General features: G+C 38.0%; 1 protein-coding gene across 7 annotated transcripts in view; it reads right to left on the bottom strand.

The window, feature by feature from the left end:
- Nucleotides 1-19,122, bottom strand: part of LRCH1 (leucine rich repeats and calponin homology domain containing 1) — a 206,940-nt gene that overhangs the window by 78,980 nt on the left and 108,838 nt on the right. The gene's annotated exons all lie outside the window — the stretch shown is intronic.

Genomic DNA, 19,122 nt, shown 5'->3' with positions numbered 1-19,122 from the left:
GAGTCTCTAAACTTTCTATCATCGCTGCTGAGTTTTCTGAGAGATGGGAAAATACTGAATAAATAAAACCTATGAATCATCCACATGTATATGTCAGCCACTATTGCACCTCTTCCCTCACAAGGAGCCATTTTCTGGATATCAAGGAAGGAAACCGATGGCTTTCAGTTGCCCTGTCTTTCTCTGCCATGCTGCTGGTGAAGCCGACAACCGGGCAATGAAATTGCTCAACAATCTGTACGACACGGTGTTGCAGTTATTCGGAACGTCTGTGTGCCTGTGCGCACATGCGTGAAGCTTCAGAGGTTGCAGTGCTCGGTGCGTGTGTTTATGGCAGGACAGACAGACGGACTGGAACCACAAAATGTTACCAGTGGCTATTTTGGGGGGAGTAGATACAATGAGTAGATTTTATTTTCTTTATTACACTTTATTGACTTCTCCAAAATCACTACAAAGTGTTTTTATAATTAGGAAATAAGTATTATTATAAAAAAATAAACTTCATCTGGATACGGGTTACATGGGTGCTTCTATTTGTGAAAATTCACTGAGATGTACACTTACAATCTGTGCATGTTTCTGTATATGCGTTATATATCCATTAAAGGTTTTACTTAACCTTCACTGTCCCATGTGAGGGGGCGGGAGTCTGGTTAGCCAGAGGCCATCTCTAGTGGATGGGCTCAGAAAAAGCAGGTGTTGTGCTCTGGAAAGACCCTTTCTACTGTGGCCGCTCCCCGGAAACCACCCTGACATCTGTCCTGCTGCAGATCCCAATGCCCAGGTAACGAGGATTTGGCAAGAAAAGATACAGCCACGTCTCCTCTGCATTGCCCAGATCTGCGAAGACAGCTATTTCCAGAAAGGAGCAGAGGAGGAGAGAGCTTTCTCTAAGAGGTTCCAGCACAGCGGGTAGGAAACTGAGGGGCCTACGGGAGTTCCTGGCACTAGAAGGACCAGCTGGCTTCTCACTGCCTCCTGGTTAGGGTGACAGGTGACAATAAAGGTGATGAGCTAAGCCTGGCACTCTCTCCTGATCTCCGGGGACAGTGGAAGGAGAAACCAGAGCTACCAGCCTGGCTGGCTGTCCACTCACGCCCTTCTTGTGCCCTGTCTCCCACATGGGAGCCCAGTGGGGGTCTTCTGGCTGGAGGAGGAGGTGCCTTGCTTCCCGGTGCCCTGCTGGGAGAGCTTTCTTCAAAGACACTACCTACCTCCTGAAAAAGAACTTAGTTTATCAAAAGGTGGCAGGTAAATAATTTGGGATATAATCTGTGGTTATAAAATACTTATTAATATGTCATTTCCTGAAGTGAGGATTGGCTAATCAGGCCAATTTTATTTTTTTGGAGCCGTACTAAACTTCCTTTTTTGAAGAGAGGATAATGGGAACAAGGAAAGATAAGTATGTTCAGAAATTTCTACATTCCTATTTTCTGCAGTTAACAATTATAGTCGGAGATCTTTCCTATGTTCCTTTACTTGGAAACTCAGATTTAAACTATTCCCAGTCTCAGTACCTGAATGTAGGCATCTCATCAGATTTGCAGACACCGAATGGGGAGAGCCAGTTATCATGCCATTTAAGCAATGCAGCGAAGGCTCCACTCATTTAGAAGCATGAGTATCTGAGACTGCATGGGATTGGTCTTCCTGGTATTCTTCCAGGGTGGGGACTAATTCAAAATAAAATAAAATTTAAGCTTGTGAAATAATTTATGGTTTCTTTGATGCAGATGAATGCTATTTATGCTAAAAGCTGCTGATGGAATAGCTATTCATTTATACCCCCACACATTCCTCTATTTACACTGTAGTTAATCACCGGTAGACAAATAAAATACCGAGGCTTCAGTCATAATACAACATGCCGTAGACCTGGGGCACATTTCTCCTACTTCATCCATCTGCTCCTCAGCCTCGCCTTTTTATGTTTTATCACAAGATGTTCCTGTATTACTTGTAATTTCCCCACTAGAAAAAGGAGATACACGTGCACACAGAAACCCATTAGCTCTCCAGCAAATATTTATAAAGGGGACAAGAAACTGTGCTCCCTTTAATCCTCTACCCACATCAGCAGCCTGAGCTTTTTGAAACCACTCATCTGGCAATAATTTTTCTCAACCAAATAAGTGCCTCAGGCTGCAATCCACTGTCAGACCCCCCACTTGTCTCTGCGGGCCTCTGTGCTATGAACAGGCCCTTCGCAGAAAGAATGTTTAAAAATAAGGCCATATAGTGTCTGGTAAGGTAATGGCCAACATTTATCTTCACATCTAGTCTGTGAGCCACATCTGAAAGCAAAAGTTTCATATAAAAAAAAATTTTAACTCATTCATTACAAAAGCAGAAATCACAGATTCGGTCTTGGTGGCCTGGGATTTCCTGCCATCACAGAGCAGAGCAGGGCCCATCCAGCATCTCCTGTCAGTCTTCCTGCTCAGTCTGGGTAGAGGATGGCGCCGCGAGAAAGGAGGAGGGGCCGGAAGGCAGCAGGCTTTAACCAGGCCATGCTTATAGCCACTGCTTGTCTTCCATCTTTCTTAGTTGAATGACTCCCTACTAGATTTGTCTGTTTCCTCATTCCAAATGAAACAAGGCAACTTAACATAGCATGAACATTTTTGATAGCCTACGAGAAGTTTGCAGGATAAATTTCTCTTGGTTTCAAGTACCAGTATCTCTCACTTAACACAATTCTTAAAAAATTCACAAACCAAGGCACTACTGTATGGTTTTACATTTAGAGAGTATTATTTTAATGTATATTGACTATGGCACTTATTTAATATTCATGTTTTCAGACTTTGTATTTGAGATAATTTATTATTGGTTTACCAGGAAATTATTATTTTTTTAATTTTATTGGGCAACAGCCATGGTCATTGGTTACACATTGCTTTCATGCTGCAATGGCATAGTTGACTCTTTTAAGGAGGGCGCAGCTCACAGTGGCCCATGTGGGGATTGAACCGGCAACCTTGGTGTTATCAGCACCACGCTCTAACCAACTGAGCTAAGCGGTCATCCCAGGAAGTTATTTTCCTTAAAGTATGTGATAAAGACATGCTATATTCTTACATGTGATTTTATTATCTGGGCATATGTATTTTATATTCTGCTGGAATATATCTTCTCTTTGTATATGGGTTCACTTTATCGAACATGGAGCTCACTTGACAGAAAATAATTTCTGAGAATATTTCTGTAACAGATTCACCTTTACTCAATTGGCAAAATGGTCACCAACTATGGAATTATAAGACCTGGTTTTGAAATCTGCCACAAATCACCAACGTGAATTTAGGTAAGTCATTTAACCTCTCTGGCTGTGTCGTTGTCCATAAAACATAGATAATACCAACCTAACAAGATGCATGAGACTATGGATGCAGAAGTGCTTAGCCCAAAACTAAATCCATATATAAAGATTAAACCAAACCCATCCATTAATGTGGCAAAGCATTGGGGAGGTGACAAAAAAAGGGCATATGTGTGCTTAGCTATGTTTTAGTTATTTTATTTCCTAATTGCTAAAATTTCAGTCACTTATAGAATATAGTTTCATATTTAATTTGTTGGAAACATAGCAATTAAAAATAAAGATGATTGCCCTAAGGCATGCTGAGGGGAACGAGGCTATAAAATTTCAGGCCAAAACAAACCATTTAACTATTTCCAATCTGGAGAACCAAGACTAGAATATGTCATCACATGAATGGCTTTTTCTCTCCCATCTTCTTTAATTCCAGGATCCCACCATTACTCTGGGAAACCATGACTCCTTAGGGATCACCATCTCTATTTATTACTCTATTTATTTCCCAAGAGTAACGGGAATAATGATATGAAATCATTAAGCATCACAAATCTATTAAGAAAATGTCACAGCATGCATCTGAACAGCCACAGAAAAAGCTGGGCAGGTTTCCTGGCGTGGGCACCCCCGGCGGCTCACCCGCTATGAGTCTCAGCAAGGGAGGGGAAGGAACAAGGATGCCATACTTATCGCTACTGTTTATTTGAATAGCATTGTCTGTGCATGGCACGTGACCTACAGTGGACAGCAATTATGACTATAGCCAAGCAAGTTTCCTTTTTCACAGGAGACCTCACCTAACTGGGTTTTTAATGTTCTTTTATGCATACCATGTTCACCTTTCATTAAAGGCATTACCTTTTTTCTGTTTTTCATATGACATTTGACTGTTCATTGTCTTCATGCACACACAACAGTGAACAATATCCATAGAGAGCCATTTCCTTTTCCTGCTCGGTCCATTCTGAAAAACCCAGCACAGCAAAAATGTCTCCCCTTGTTTCCCCTAATGACTACTTCCGCTTGGACACCAGCCCTCCCTTTCTTTCCCACCATCATTATAGTACATCTAAGACAATTACCTACAGCAAGAACATTGCTTTAAGTTGCCTGGTGATATTCTGGTCAGCTTTAATTTTGTAAATATAAACATTATAACTATAACACTAATATTTTACACATTATTAATCTTGAATGAGATTATGTATATGCATAAAATGTGGGAGTTCATGTTTAAATCTAATTCAGAAAGCAGTTACGCTACCTGTAACTTCTTCAGTCATATGGAAACTTAAAATGTTTCAAAACTAGAAACAGAATCATCATTCCAACTGAATCTCGAACCAGTTCTTGAACACTATACCAATCCATTTCACACAGACGTAAAGGCCATGTTTTGAGAAGGTAAAGAGACAGCATTCGAAAAGAGAACTGAGAGAAAAGCAAGAAGCCAAAAGCGAGTGTGTCCGGCAGCCTAGAACTCAGGCATACAGCTGGCGGCTGCCCTGGCCCTCCCTGTAACTGCATTTTCGCTGTGCATACCTGCACCATATTTGGCTATTGCAACTGAACTGCTTTCCCACAGTCACAGCCTATCAGTCTCTTCTCAAGCATAAATAAACCCTTTCTTAAAATATTCCATTTTTACACCCCTCAGGGTTAGCAACCACCACTACCAATGTCTGTAATTCGATTTCAAAGTGCAGTTACTGATAACTCGCCCCTTCTTGGTTATTCCCTCTTTTTTTTTTTTTTTCTAACAGCTTTTCAATGCTAAAAGGACAAGACTCTAAAAACTATTACTTTCAATTTCCTCTATAATATTTGTTATGCCCTTCCCTCATTCTAAAATGGAGCTAAATGTTCAAAAACAAGAAAGTGCTGGCTGTTTGTTCAAAGAGAACTCAATATCCGATACTAGCAAGAATATTAATTTGCCAAACCCCTTCTGAAGCAACAATGTAGATTTGGCGTTTTAAGTATTAATGACTGTAGCGTGTAGAGGCCCGAGCCCTAGGTCCTGAAAAATACAGTTGCTGCCTCATAGGAAAACCGTCACTAAATGGCCAGGAAAGATGTACTGGCACTGAAAATAATTCGCCCACTTTCTGAAGCCATGTTCCAGGTCAAATAGACTGTAGCTTGCTGTTACCAGAAAGGTCCACCTACTTACCTGCCTTCTCCCTCCATGCCACTCCACCAAAGTCACGAAACTATGTATGTTTTTGCTTTAACATTTTTTTCCACAAAAAAAAAAAGAAAGGGGTATGGATATTGACTCAAATGAGAACAGGCTTTTACCCAGGGACACTGAATTATTAAAAAACATGTAGTAAAAATAAAGATGCCTGAACATTAATGTTCACCATTTGAAGACATGTGCCCCTCCATCTATTTCTAAGAATTTCTGAATGTGTAATATAGATTGGCATGCATGAATATAAGTCTGTGGACATCTTCTTTTTCCGACATATCCTTCCAAGGAAATGAGCCTTCAGAGTGCTTCTATCGTGTAACTTGACAGGCACTGATAATTCAGGGCCACTTAACTGCTCTAACATTTCTACACATATCCTCTTTACTAACAGTACTATAAAATCCACTTACTTTACTCAAATATCAGGCCTTTGTTTTTCTTAACCCATACTGTAATATGTTATGACATACCACAAAACTTGATTCAACAAATCCAACAAACATTTCTTGGCTAGTTATTACATATAAGGCACTGTGCTTGGCACTTAAACAACTATTATTTTATTTATACTCACAACAACCCTGTAACGTAAGCATTAAACCCCCTACTTTTCGGACAGAAAAATTGATATTGTTCAGAGAATTTAAATAACATGCTCCCAGTTGCTTCGCTAGTGAGTCGCTCTGTGTTAAGGTTAGAAACCAGGTGGGTCGGGCTTCAGATCAAAGGCCGTGATCTTCCCTCAACGCAACAAACACAGCCTCTTCTCATTTACTTTGGAATAAAAAGGGAAGGTAGGCCAGGAAACCAGGAGGAGGGCACCAAATTCCAACCAGGAGGCAATGAAATGCCAGATTGGTAGTTTAATGATTGGTTTATATAAAAAGGGATAGAAGAAAGGGTCAAAGATTATTTCTGAGATTCCAAATTGAGGTACTGGAGAAAAACATTTGGAGCATGGACAGGGACAAGGACTCAAGATATGCTGATTTGTGAAAGAAGAAAACAGGCTTAGTTATTTAGCACATGTTGAATTTTGAGGCATCAATAGGCAATGAAGAGAAATTGAACTTTAGGCAATTGGGAAAATGAGGCACAGTGCTCAAATGAGTCAAAGGAATGGAGAATATATTTGACACCCATGAGGCATGAGGTCTGCAAGAGAAGATTTAAGGACCAAAGGTTGAGCTTTGTGGAACTCAGTATTAACGTGAAAGAAGAGAAAAAAAACTTCCAGGCACTGGAATAGAGAAGAAACAGAAAAGTGAGTAGGAAACCATGTGATGAAAGCCAAGGAAGGAAGATCCTGTGGTATCAAATGCTGAAAGGAAGCCAATTATTTTCTATGGTTACTGAGTGCACACTCTGCTCAAGAACCTAGTTTCTATGCGCTGAGAAAAATATGAAATGTGTATGAAGCCTAAAACTTAACCCCTAACAAAATTAGGCGACATCCCTCTGAGCTGATATCACCTACTTCCTACTTGAACATTGGTCGTCTATTTTTTAAAGTGTTGCAGCAGCAGATGTAATTCCACTGGATTTCTTAAATTTAAGATAAAAAATTAGTGACTCTTAATGAATAAAGAGACTTCCCTTATGGATCTTATCATGTAAGCTGAAAGGAAAGGATTCCAGGCTCATCCTAATAACTGTACACAAGTGTCTGCAGACTGGGTGCCACTGCGAATGCTCAGTTAGCCTCTGCTGAAGATCCCAGGGTGTTCTTTCCTCCTGGTCTTGAGGTCACAATGGTGTCTCACTGGGACTTATGAAAGAGAAAGGCCACCACTCATAACAGTTTCCTAAAATTCCCTGAAGATCAACCCATCCAAATTATTGGCCAAACAAAAGGAAATGTACTGCCCTCAGACCACACCCACTACCTTTTCAGTCCTCCCCTCACCACCAACCTATAATAGCCTCTCAGAGTCTTTGGGACACGGGATCCGGAAGAAGGAATTTTCACAGTCCACATTGAATACCACTGCTTATTTTTTTTTCTTCTACATATGGTCCCATTCAATTACTTCATGCAGTGATATAGATTAAACCATTTGGTGTATCAGGGAAAATCGTAAATGTTTTTGAAATGGGCAAAACCATTGCTGGGGGGCTTATCTAGCACACCCTTTCAGGATATCTCTGCTTTTCACTGTCTTTGAGTTATTTTGCAACTCTACAAATTGTAGAAACCTGATAGTAATAAAAATCATTTTTGTCCAACTCTGTAAATTGTAGAAAGCTGATAGTAATAAAAATCATTTTTGCACTCCATCGTGATGAGTGCAGCAGACCTGAAAATGATTATTGCCCTCTGGATACTGACCAGTTTTGCAACTATTTGTAAATACCTATGGGGGGGGGGGGGAGGTAGGCAGAGGCGGGGGAGAGACAGATTCTCCTTTAAACAGTTTATAACATCTGACTGGTAACTTCATTGATTAACAAGTTAAATACAACCTTTGACATATGTTCAGTTTATATTTGTATGAGATTATGATTTTACCTTTTTAAAAGAATTAACCCCTTTAATGGGTGATTCATTTTACCATAGGGACTCTAGGGTTTCAACAATGAAATCTCAGTTCAGACAATTTAGTTTAAAAACTCTTTCAGCTGCTTTTCGATTTTTGGTCAAAGATCTTCTTTTCCTCATTATATAATACAGAGCATTCAGGAAGTCTGAACAAATCCTCCCATACCCTCCCAGAAGTTCAATTCTGTAAAGGAAGGAGGTGGGGAGAAGAAAAAAACAGGCAAATGTCACAAAAATTAATTAACAAATGTTAAATATGACTACTGGTTAGCGATGAATATATTTTTTGTAGTTTTCAGTACTTAATTTTTCTCAAAATAAATTACATATTGTAATTGATAGATGATAAGTAATAACAAACAAATATATATTTAAAAGATGTTAAATAAAGAATAAATCAGCCTGAATGGCAGCAATACACTTTATGCTTTAGTGTTTTCCTGGGCCTTTCTGTTTTCTATTTATATTTCAGCTTATCTTTCAATACATTCAGTCCATGAGATTACTTGGCCTCTGAATATGGCATCATGAAGAGGCCCACTTTTTGGCCTTATGCTGTTCCAGACATGAGGTCAGTTCCTGGAGGATTCTTTGGGTAATAAACATTCTTCAAAATCAGTGTTTACAAACTGGTGTTCTGAAAAATAGCTATTCTAGGACATGGTAATAGGTAGGTATCAAAAAAAAAAAAAGAGGAAAAGTTGTGTTACTTGGATGGAGAGTCACAAGTCACAATATTGATTAGCACAATATATGAACTCTTTTTTTTTTTTAAGCATACCTATTAACATCCAACAGAATGCTCTTCCACATAATATATTTTGGGGAAATGCCATTCTACTTACTCCTTCATTGATCCAATGGCATCACTGAGTTTAGAAATACTTTTTTTTTTCTCTTATGGAGTCTGGCAGGTAAATTTTCTCCAGATCTATTATTCTCTACTCATGAACAGATGAATTAATTACTCAGTAGAACGCATCAGTTTTCTGAAATTATTTTCTCATTCCTTTTTGCTACGGCTTGCCAGTTACCAGATGGAGTATCAAAAAACACTGCCTGATTTCATGAGGTTAAGGTAGATAAGACTGATAGGTAACACAGGTCCATATAATTCAACTCGAAAGGTAGATAAGACTGATAGGTAACACAGGTCCATATAATTCAACTTGAAAAGTGACTAAACCCTTTGCCTTACAGAACAAACTGCTCTTATCACAACCACACCTTTTATGTCCTAAACACCCAACCCCTTGAATATTTCGAGATAAGGAGCCACCGAATTTGTATTTATTCTTGACTTATCTTTTCCCTGGGAAAAGTGCTATTTGAAATTTTTGGCTATATTATGAAGAGTTCCCCTCCCTGAGTTCTCAGAGCACAAGCATTCCTTTCAGAAGTAGGATAATATTTTTAACCACCATATTCTGCGATTTCCCAGCCACTATAATAGCAAATGTTGTATTATTTTGAAAATGAAGTGATGTATTTAGATCTGGATTGGGAAGCTGAGAAAGACGTTTTAATTTTTCCAGTTACTGTAATTATTACTAATACCAAAAAAGAACACCAAGAGAACCAAAGTGAAGCTCTGGCTTGGCCATTATGTCCCCAGACTGCAGTCCAAACCTACTTGTCTAAAGCCTTAATCCCACGTGGCCTTTCATTTAAGGCACCAGGGAAGATGGACTGGAGGATGCTGACAAGACAGAAAAGGCAGAGTTCAACAAAAGGATTGAAGATTACAAAATCAAATTCTCACAATTTCTAATTTAATGGGTCAAAAGCTGCCAGACTAGATCTCATCCAGTTTTGCAATAAAATAACTAAAACAATGCGTAGAAATTTAGTATCCAGGGAAAGTTTGTTTTTAGTCAACCCACAAATTAAACTATTATAACGGTAAGAGAGTGCATAAGAATTCACTAATGATTTAAAATGCTGAGTTCATGTGCTACACATTCCACTCAGAGTCCTTTCAGTTAAAGAATCCCATGGTACCACAATTTTCCTGCATTCAAAAAACTACTGTACTTTCACTCTCAATATGTTTAAAGGCATTCTTGTGCTTGAAAACCACCCCAAATGTAAAGAATGAGAACTATAAAAGAGAGTAAGAAATGTGAACGGTAGAATGAGAGGTCCAACATACATATAACTGACATAATGCCTTTAAATACAATAGAAAGAACTGCCAACTTAAAGCTTTATATTGATACATCTAAAACTTAATACTAATAATTGAAACTTATTTCAAGAATGTGGAGGGGGGGTAAAGACATTTCAGAAAAAAACTGTCTTTACCACAAACATACCCTCACCAAATTAACTTCTAAAAATGAATGTTATAAAGGAGAGCAAACCCTAAAAAGAGTGAGATGAAAAAGCAAGAGTAAAAAAGGTCTGGTAAAAATATGAGTGACTACTAATATGCATCAGTAGACTACGATCAAAGTTCAAAGCAAGGTGGACCTAAAATAAAGAATAAAAATAATATATAAGTTCAGAGAGGGATGCTTGCAGTTTAACCTTTCTAGGCAAGCTATTACTTTGGGGAGAATAAGAAAGAACTTTTTACCTACAGAACTTCAGGCTTTTGTAAGTCAAGTATTCATATTAACAATTTATAGGTAACCTTTCTACTAAAAGTCTAAAATTATAATGACTAACCTCTAAAACACAGGAAGAAAAAATTAGAAGGATAAAAGCTCAGAATATTCAATAAAAGGTAGAAAAGGGGAGAAAAAAAGAATCTTGATAAATGAAATACAAAATATGAAGGAAAATATAAATTCACATTCATAACTAATTACAACAAATATAAATAGCTTAAACTCACCTATCATAAGATAAAGATCATTGCTGTTTTTTCTTACTTAATATATAAACTATATTACAACAAATAAACTAATTACAACAAATATAAATAGCTTAAACTCACCTATCATAAGATAAAGATCATTGCTGTTTTTTCTTACTTAATATATATATTTTTTTATTTTTCTAAAACAGTTGACATACAATATTATATTAGTTTGAGGTGTACAACATACTGATTAGACATTTATATAACTTACAAAGTGATCACCCAATAAATCTAGTACCCATCCGACACCATGCAGAGCTATTATATTACTATTTTCCTTATACTGTACTTTACATCCCCCACAGTATTTTGTAACTACCAATTTGTACTTCTTAATCCTTTCCCTTTTTTCACCCACCTCTCAACCCCACTCCCATCTTGCAACCTTCAAATGTTTGCTGTATCTATGGGTTTGTTTCTGTTTTGTTTGTCCATTTATTGTTGTTTGATCCACATATAAGTGAAAGCATACGGCATTTGTCTTTGTCTAACTTACTCCACTCAGCACAATACCCTCTAGGTCCATCCATGTTGTTACAGATGGCAAGATTTCATTCTTTTTTATGGCTGAATAATATTCCATTGTATATATGTACCACCTTTTCTTTAAGCATTCATCCTTCAATGGATATTCAGGTTACATCCATAACTTGGCTATTGTAAAAATGCTGCAATGAACATATAGATGCACATGTCCCTTCAAAGTAGTTATTGGGGTTTCTTCAGATAAATAGCCAGAAGTGGGATTACTGGGTCATTCTTTGTTTCTAAATAGACTTTGTTTTAAATTCTATTTTGTCTAGTATAAGTATTGCTACCCCAGCTTCTTTGTTTGTTTCCATTTTCATGAAATATCTTTTTTCATCTCTTTACTTTAAAGTCTCTGTGTGTTTTATAATCTGAAGTGAGTCTCTTATAGGCAGCATATGTAAGGGTCATATTTTCTTATTTATTCAGCTACCCTATGACTTTTTATTGGATCATTTAATCCATTTATATTTAATGTAATTGTTGATAGATATGTAACTATTGCCATTTTATCATTCATATTTTTTATCTTTTTTTCTTCTCTTTCTTCTTCTTCTTAAAGGAGTCCCTCTAACATTTCTTGTAATACTGGTTTGGTGTTGATGAACTCCTTTAGCTTTTTCTTGTCTAGAAAGCTCTTTATCTGTCCTTCAATTCTAAATGATAAATGTGCTGTAATCTTGGTTGTAGGTCCTTGCTTTTCATCATTTTGAATATTTTGAGCCAATCACTCTGGCCTGCAAAGGTTCTGTAGAGAAATCAGCTGACAGTCTTATGGGAGCTCCCCTGTAGGTAACTGTTTTTCTCCTATTGCTTTTAAGATTCTCTCTTTGCCTTGTCTTTAACCTTTGGCATTTTAATTATGATATATGTTGGTGTGGGCCTCTTTGGGTTCATCTTGTTTGGGATTCTCTCCTCTTCCTGGGCTTGTATGTCTATTTTCTTTGCCAGATTAGGAAAGTTTCCCTCATTATTTCTTCAAATAGGTTTTCAATTCCTTGCTTTCTCTCTTCTCCTTCTGGTACCCTATAATGTGAATGTTGGTAAGCTTGATGTTGTCCCAGAGGTCCCTTAAACTCTTCATTTTTTTGGATTCTTTTTTTTTTTTTTTGCTGTTCTGACTGGGTGTTTTCAGCTACCTTATCTTCTAAATCACTGACTTGATCCTCTGCTTTATCTAATCTACTGTTGATTCCCCTAATGTATTCCTCATTTCAGTTATTTCATTCTTCACTTCTGACTGGTTCCTTTTTTATGTTTCCTATCTCTTTGTTGAAACTCTCCCTGAGATCACTGAGCATCCTTACAGTCAGTGTTTTGACTCTGCAACTGGCGGATTACTTGTCTCCACTTAGTTATTTTTCAGAGTATTGTTCTGTTCTTTCATTTGGGACACCTTTTTTTTGTGTCCCCATTTTGGCTGCCTCCCTGTGTTTGTTTCTATGTATTAGGTAGGGCTGCTATGTCTCCCGGTCTTAGTAGAGTGGCCTTATGTAGTAGGTGTCCTGTAGAGCTCCGTGATGCAGTCTCCCTGGTCACCTGAGCCAGATATTCCAGGGGTGTCCCTTGTGTGGGTGTGTGTGCCCTCCTGTTGTAGTTGAGCCTTGGCTTTGCTGCTTGCACATCAATGGGGGAAAGTGACCCTCGGGCTGATTGGTTGTGAGGACTGGCCATTGACTACAGTGGAGGAGCTACTGTGCAGGAGCTGATTCTATGGAGCAGGATTCGCTTTAGCAGGGCTCTGATATCTGCCCAGTCTGCCCTTTGGGTGTGTTGCCCTCAGACGTGGCTGGGTGGTGCTCTGCCGCAGTGTGAAGCTGGCCACCAGGCATGCCACATCCAGGGCCTCCTGGGAGGGCCCCACCACAGGCCAAGTTTAGCCTTTACCTGTGTCCTTGCCTGGGGCCACCTGGCATGTGCCACAAAGCAACAATCCACAGATGATAGCCACCTGCACTCGGCTTGGAGGTGCCTCTAGAAGTCAAGCTGTAAACCAAGGCTGGCTGCTTCTAGTGTCAGTCTTGGGGCTGCTCAGCAAGAGGAACAGGACATGCTGAGGCCAAATACTGATTGTTTGGGTTTTGTGAGCCTTTAAGAGATTTTAAGAAAGTCTGCAGCATTAGCCAAGACAGGTCATTTGAATGGAAAAGCCCCTGGAAGAGGCCTTGGTGGGTCTGTAAGTTGGGCGGGGCGGGGTCTCAAGAAATTAGAGTGGATAAACAGAGTTAGCCAGGTTGATGAAGACTCAGGTATGGCGGCCGCCTAAGTATGCACACTGGGAGGAAGAGGTTTCAACAGAGAAACAGTGGCTTCTGCCAGCTCCTCCATCTGGGAGAACGCTGATCATCCAGGCCTTGCCCTGAGGTCAGACAACTCAGTTCCTCCCCAGATGTCCCTGGCACCTTGTAAGCTGCTGCCCCAGCACTGGAGCTCAGAGCGAGTGCCACGGTGAGGAAGTCCACGCACCGGCCCTTTAGGAGGAGGCCTGGGACTCCAGCCGCCCTCTGCCTCACTCAGTCACAAACTTCGCCGGTTCTCACAGCCAGAACTTATGGGGATCTCTCTCCCCAGCACTGGAACCCTGGGTGGGGAGCCTGGTGTGAGGCTGCGTCCCCTCACTCACCAGGGGGGACCTCCACAGCCACAATATCCCTCCCAGTTTTTACCACCTCATGCAGGTATGGGAGCAGCTCGCTTCATGTCTCTGCCCTTCCTACCTCTGCATGTGGCTTCTTCTGTAGGTCCTTGTTTACACGACTTCTCTTCAGCTAGACTTCAGGCGATTCTCAATAATGGTTGTTCTGTAGTTTGGTTGTAATTTTGATGTGGTCATGAGAGGAGGCAAGCACAGCGTTTACCTACTCTGCCATCGTGACCCAGACTGCTTTTAAAAATAATTTGTCTATATTCTATTTAAAGACACATTTAAAATTTTAGGTCGAAAGGCTGAAAATAAAAGAGTGGAAAAAGATATATGAGGGCAAAAATCACCAAAAAAAAGCTAAGATATAAGTATGAATTTCACATAAGATAGACTGTAAGTCAAGAAAAACATTTCGGGGATAAAAGTAAACCACTATACAATGATAAAACCTGAAATTTGCCAGAAAGACATGTAATTTTGAACTTGGCCTCAAAATACTTGGCCTATAACTAGGTCTTAAAATACATATATTAAAAATGGATGGAATTACAGGTAAAAACAAACAAGTACACAATATCCTAGTTTGCTTAAAATACATCTCTCAGTAACTGATATACATTGCAATACAAAATGTGTTGGGAAAAGAAGATGTCACCCCAAATTTTAAAGTTTCCTTGAATGGATTTACTAGAACCTAACATATAACACTTACAGAACATACATTCTTTTCAAGCACATGTTGAATATTCACAAAATTAACTATGCATAGGCTGTAACACAAATCTCAACCAATCTAAAGAGTCAATATCAAACAGAACATTATTTTATAAACACAACACAATTAAATTCAAAATCAATTTTAAAAGATAACTTTTAAAATTTACTGTTTAGAAAACTTACAGGTCAAAGAAGTAATACTTGAAATTAGAAGATTTAGGAGTGGTTAAAAAAAGACTGTGTATCAAAACTTTTAGAAATCAGCTAAAGCACCATACCATGTACAAGGTAATCCCTGGCCTTAAATAGTTTTATAAAAAATAAAAATAACTAAAAATTAATGAGCTAAATATCCCAAACTCTAGCAATTAGAAAAAGAATCAACCTATAAGAAGATAAAAGGAAATATGATAAAGAAAATTTTATTTTATTTATATATCAGAAATTAATAAAATAGAAAACAAAAAAAAACCAAAGAAGATGGTTATAACATTAAAAGTTGGTTTTTGAAAAAATACACTATTAAAACAAACTTCTGAAAAAAATGAATAAAGAGAAAAAAACACAAAAATGTACAGTTATTAGGAATTGCATAGGGGAACCAATTATAGATGCAGTAGGAATTTTTAAAATTGCAAAGGCCTTCCCTTATTTAAACGTTTAGTTGGTCTTCTGGAAATTTTTCTAAGTATTTTAATGATTATGAAACTGTCCTAAGGGCGTGGAATGCAATGGAGCAAGCACAGTGTTAAACAAAATAACACAGGTGAAAGTGCTGAGCAAACTACAAAGTGCCAAGAAATAAATGCCACTAATTTCTATTATTCTTATTTATGAAACAGTGTGGTCTAGGGATAAATCATTTTGCTATTTCCTACCTAAAGTAAGAGGTTGTTGAAGGGCTCAAATTAAGATTATTTCAAAATCCCACATCTTCCTTCATGTGTTCATGTTCTTTTTTTCTTTCTTTCCCTCTTCTCATCTACAGTATTTGTTAGGAGCCTTGGCAAAATACAGTGCTGTTAGAGGAAATATAAGAAGTTGATTATTGATGAAATGGAAATGTTTCAAAGGGTTTTTGTCTGTCTAGTTAGAAAAATAAATGTAATTTGCAGCTTGTTCATTTTGTGCTTGCAGAAAAAACTTTGAGAATTACTATAAACAAACAAACAAATCTATATAATAAATTAGAAGTAGGTCTTCACCCCATTTTCAGCAGGTAAATCTGCAGCACAAAGATTTTAAGAGCTCTATTAAGAACAGAGGCAGAACTGAAACAAAACCAACACATCTGACAGGGGCGTAGCTATCAAAGCCATAATGTCCCTTTTGTGTCTCTCTGTTCTTTTTTCAATACGAACACTGATCTAAAACAACATCTGTGATCAGGTAATGTGTATAATGGAAAAATCCTCTCTGGAAGTCTTGCCAAGTATGGGCTATACTAAAAGGAATGGAATCTGATAAGAAATATCCTATTAACTCATTCACACTTCATAAAGCCCATCAAGCTACCAATGCCAATGAACATAATTTTACAGGCACAATAATTTATAAATATATTAAAATTTTTAGGGACCACTGACTATAGGTTCCACCTTGAAAACAAATGCGCAGAGAGCACACTTAGAAAAGGCAAGGCTTAAACCATCTGCTGCTGCATGTACAATGGGGGAACCTGATGGCCACTGCCAACTCGAGCATTCTACAAAAAAAATATTTTCAAATTTTAAGATAATACTTCCAAACACCTGTGTTTTGGTGTCTTCCTGTTGATCTGTCATTTCACAAGGCACAATATAGCTACCAAAGGCCAGTTCCAAAATATATTAATATAGTCTTATTTTCCCTTTGAATGAGGTAAGATCTTCCTAAGAGGATATGAGATTTACAAGTCTGTCATGAACAAAAGTCCTCACCTTTTCCAGTTTAGGAAGACACCATCAATTTTATCAGTTTCCAGAAAGAAGAAACGCTATCTTACAATTGAGACTTGCTTCAGAAATGTTAATGCAGGGAGATTTAAGGAAAAAATTTAAATGCTTAGGAACAATGAAAATTAATTTTTGTTCAGAACAAAATATATAAAATCTGCTATCTAAAGCAACTCTAGCTTGCAGGATGTTTCTTCCAGCCTTTCAAATATAGAGCTATATCCTGAGGATTAAAGATTATTTATCAGACTGATTCCCCCGAAAAGGAATATGGAGATACAGGTTATACGGCCATCAGGAAGTTGGCCCTTCCGGCACTTTGTTTAGCAGCCAAAAAAGGATGCCAGCCTTCAGAAAAAGCGACCCAAACCGATTCCTTTTTGTGGTGTGATGATATTTCATTTAAGACACCGTCCCCTGCTTTTCAGGTAATGCCTCAGAATACACTCCTAGTGGGTTGGGAGAGATCAGGGATTCTAATGAATAAACCAGCTCCTGGCTCTGTGTGTTTCATCCTCGGAAAGTAAAATCACTCACCAAGAGTTCTGGAAGCAATATGATCAGAGGCTGTAAAGAACTTTCATTTTCTGGCAGCTTCTATTCCCGAACCTCTAAGATGAAACTTTCAAGCTAAGGTCCCTATTCTTAGATTCACAACACCCCTCCGGTTGCCAAGAGTTTTGCTAAGCTCGGTTATACTTTATTTTCCTAAGGTACATTTTCTTCATGGGACTCATCAACAACAACCTCTCCAACATCTTAAAATAGAGTTTCAACTTTTGAGGCTTTCCTGTGTAACTCAGTTCAAAGTGTTTGTTCCTATATAGGAACAAGTCTTACTTAATCATTTTTATTGTTCTCAGTCATATTTCTTGGATTAAGACACTGTATAACAGGAAGAGGCACAGTGGCACATACACTAAACTAACATAACCTCTGTGTTGTGAACACAGAGAAGCAAAGATTAAAAGCCCAGATCCTTCAAGCACAGGCTACATAAACAGCAATAAATTAATATTTCCCACAAATATGACATTTCTATCATGTGAGAAAATACTGAAGTGTTTTTAACTGCATTTAACAGTGAAGATTTATTTATTTTTTACATGTGCTAATTAAACTCATCTTTAGTCTAAGACAAGAATTGGGTTCCTGGCACTAAGCAGTTATTTGACATTTAAAGATAACACCTTTGAGAGATCCTGTCAGCCAAGAAGCTGGGTAGGCAGTGACATATCACCACCACCACCACCATCTTCATTGTCATCATTGTCAGCATCAAATATTTATGGCTATTTACTCTGCCGGTATACTAATCATATCCCAGAGGGTGTAATCAATTTTAAATGTTTCCCATAAATTCAAAGTAGTTTCATATGGCATCTCTCCTACTTTGAAACATACAAAATTAGTAATTTCTACATGTGATTAAAAAAGAAAAATTAAAATACAGTAAGACCATGTTTAAGTATAGAAACATGAAATCTGTGACTATTTGAAAGTAGTCTGCACCATTTAATCTAACAATGTTTTACTCCAAGTTAACAGAAGAGAAAAAATTCTAAGAAAAGAAAATGTTTTCAGGTACTTATTTCTAAAACCTGATGACCTCGCCTATTTGTTCAAGCTCTTTCAGAATGCGCTACACTTGATTCGTCTGCCTTAAGAGTGTGCTCAAAAATAGTTTGCAGCACTTCTTTCGTTTTCTGAAATTTATGCAGACTTCCTCACTATATCTAAGTTAGTGATAATGTAATGATTTGGTTATATACTTCTGTCTAGAATATAAGCTTCTTTCTTTGACATAAAATCCCATTTATAATTATCACAGAAAATAAACTGGATTGAAGGCAACTCAGAAGGCCTCCTACCAGGCAGTCTGTTTGCAGCATCCTGAGTCCCTTGCTTCTTTTTCAAGTAAATGGATTGGCAGCCTCTCCTGCAAAGGCCGAAAGTCAACAGAAGGACACCATGCCTCTTCACCATACCCAAGAAGAAAGATATTTATTTTGTTGACTTAAATTTCATGAGGAGTAGAAACAACATGAAAAGGCCACAATGCCCAACCTTGGTTGTTGTAGAGGGGACATATGTCACAATCACACACAAGTACAACATTCTAAATTCCTCCTGGTTATCAACTTAGGGGTGGCTGGGAGTGGGGTGGTAGTTTACAAAGAGGAAGAACGCACACAGACAACACCACGTATGGGTATTACTCAACATCTTAGAAGACTTGCAACTTAATTAGATGCCACTGGTGTTTTCTAGTAATTATTATGTATTTAACAATAAACATACATGACAATAACCTACTATTTCACAAGCTACAAATAAATCTTTTAGGCAAATATAACAGTCTATGTCAAATC

Source organism: Hipposideros armiger, unplaced genomic scaffold, assembly GCF_001890085.2.
Source record: "Hipposideros armiger isolate ML-2016 unplaced genomic scaffold, ASM189008v1 scaffold_287, whole genome shotgun sequence".
NCBI lineage: Eukaryota > Metazoa > Chordata > Mammalia > Chiroptera > Hipposideridae > Hipposideros > Hipposideros armiger.
This window is presented reverse-complemented; position numbering and strand designations above follow the sequence as displayed.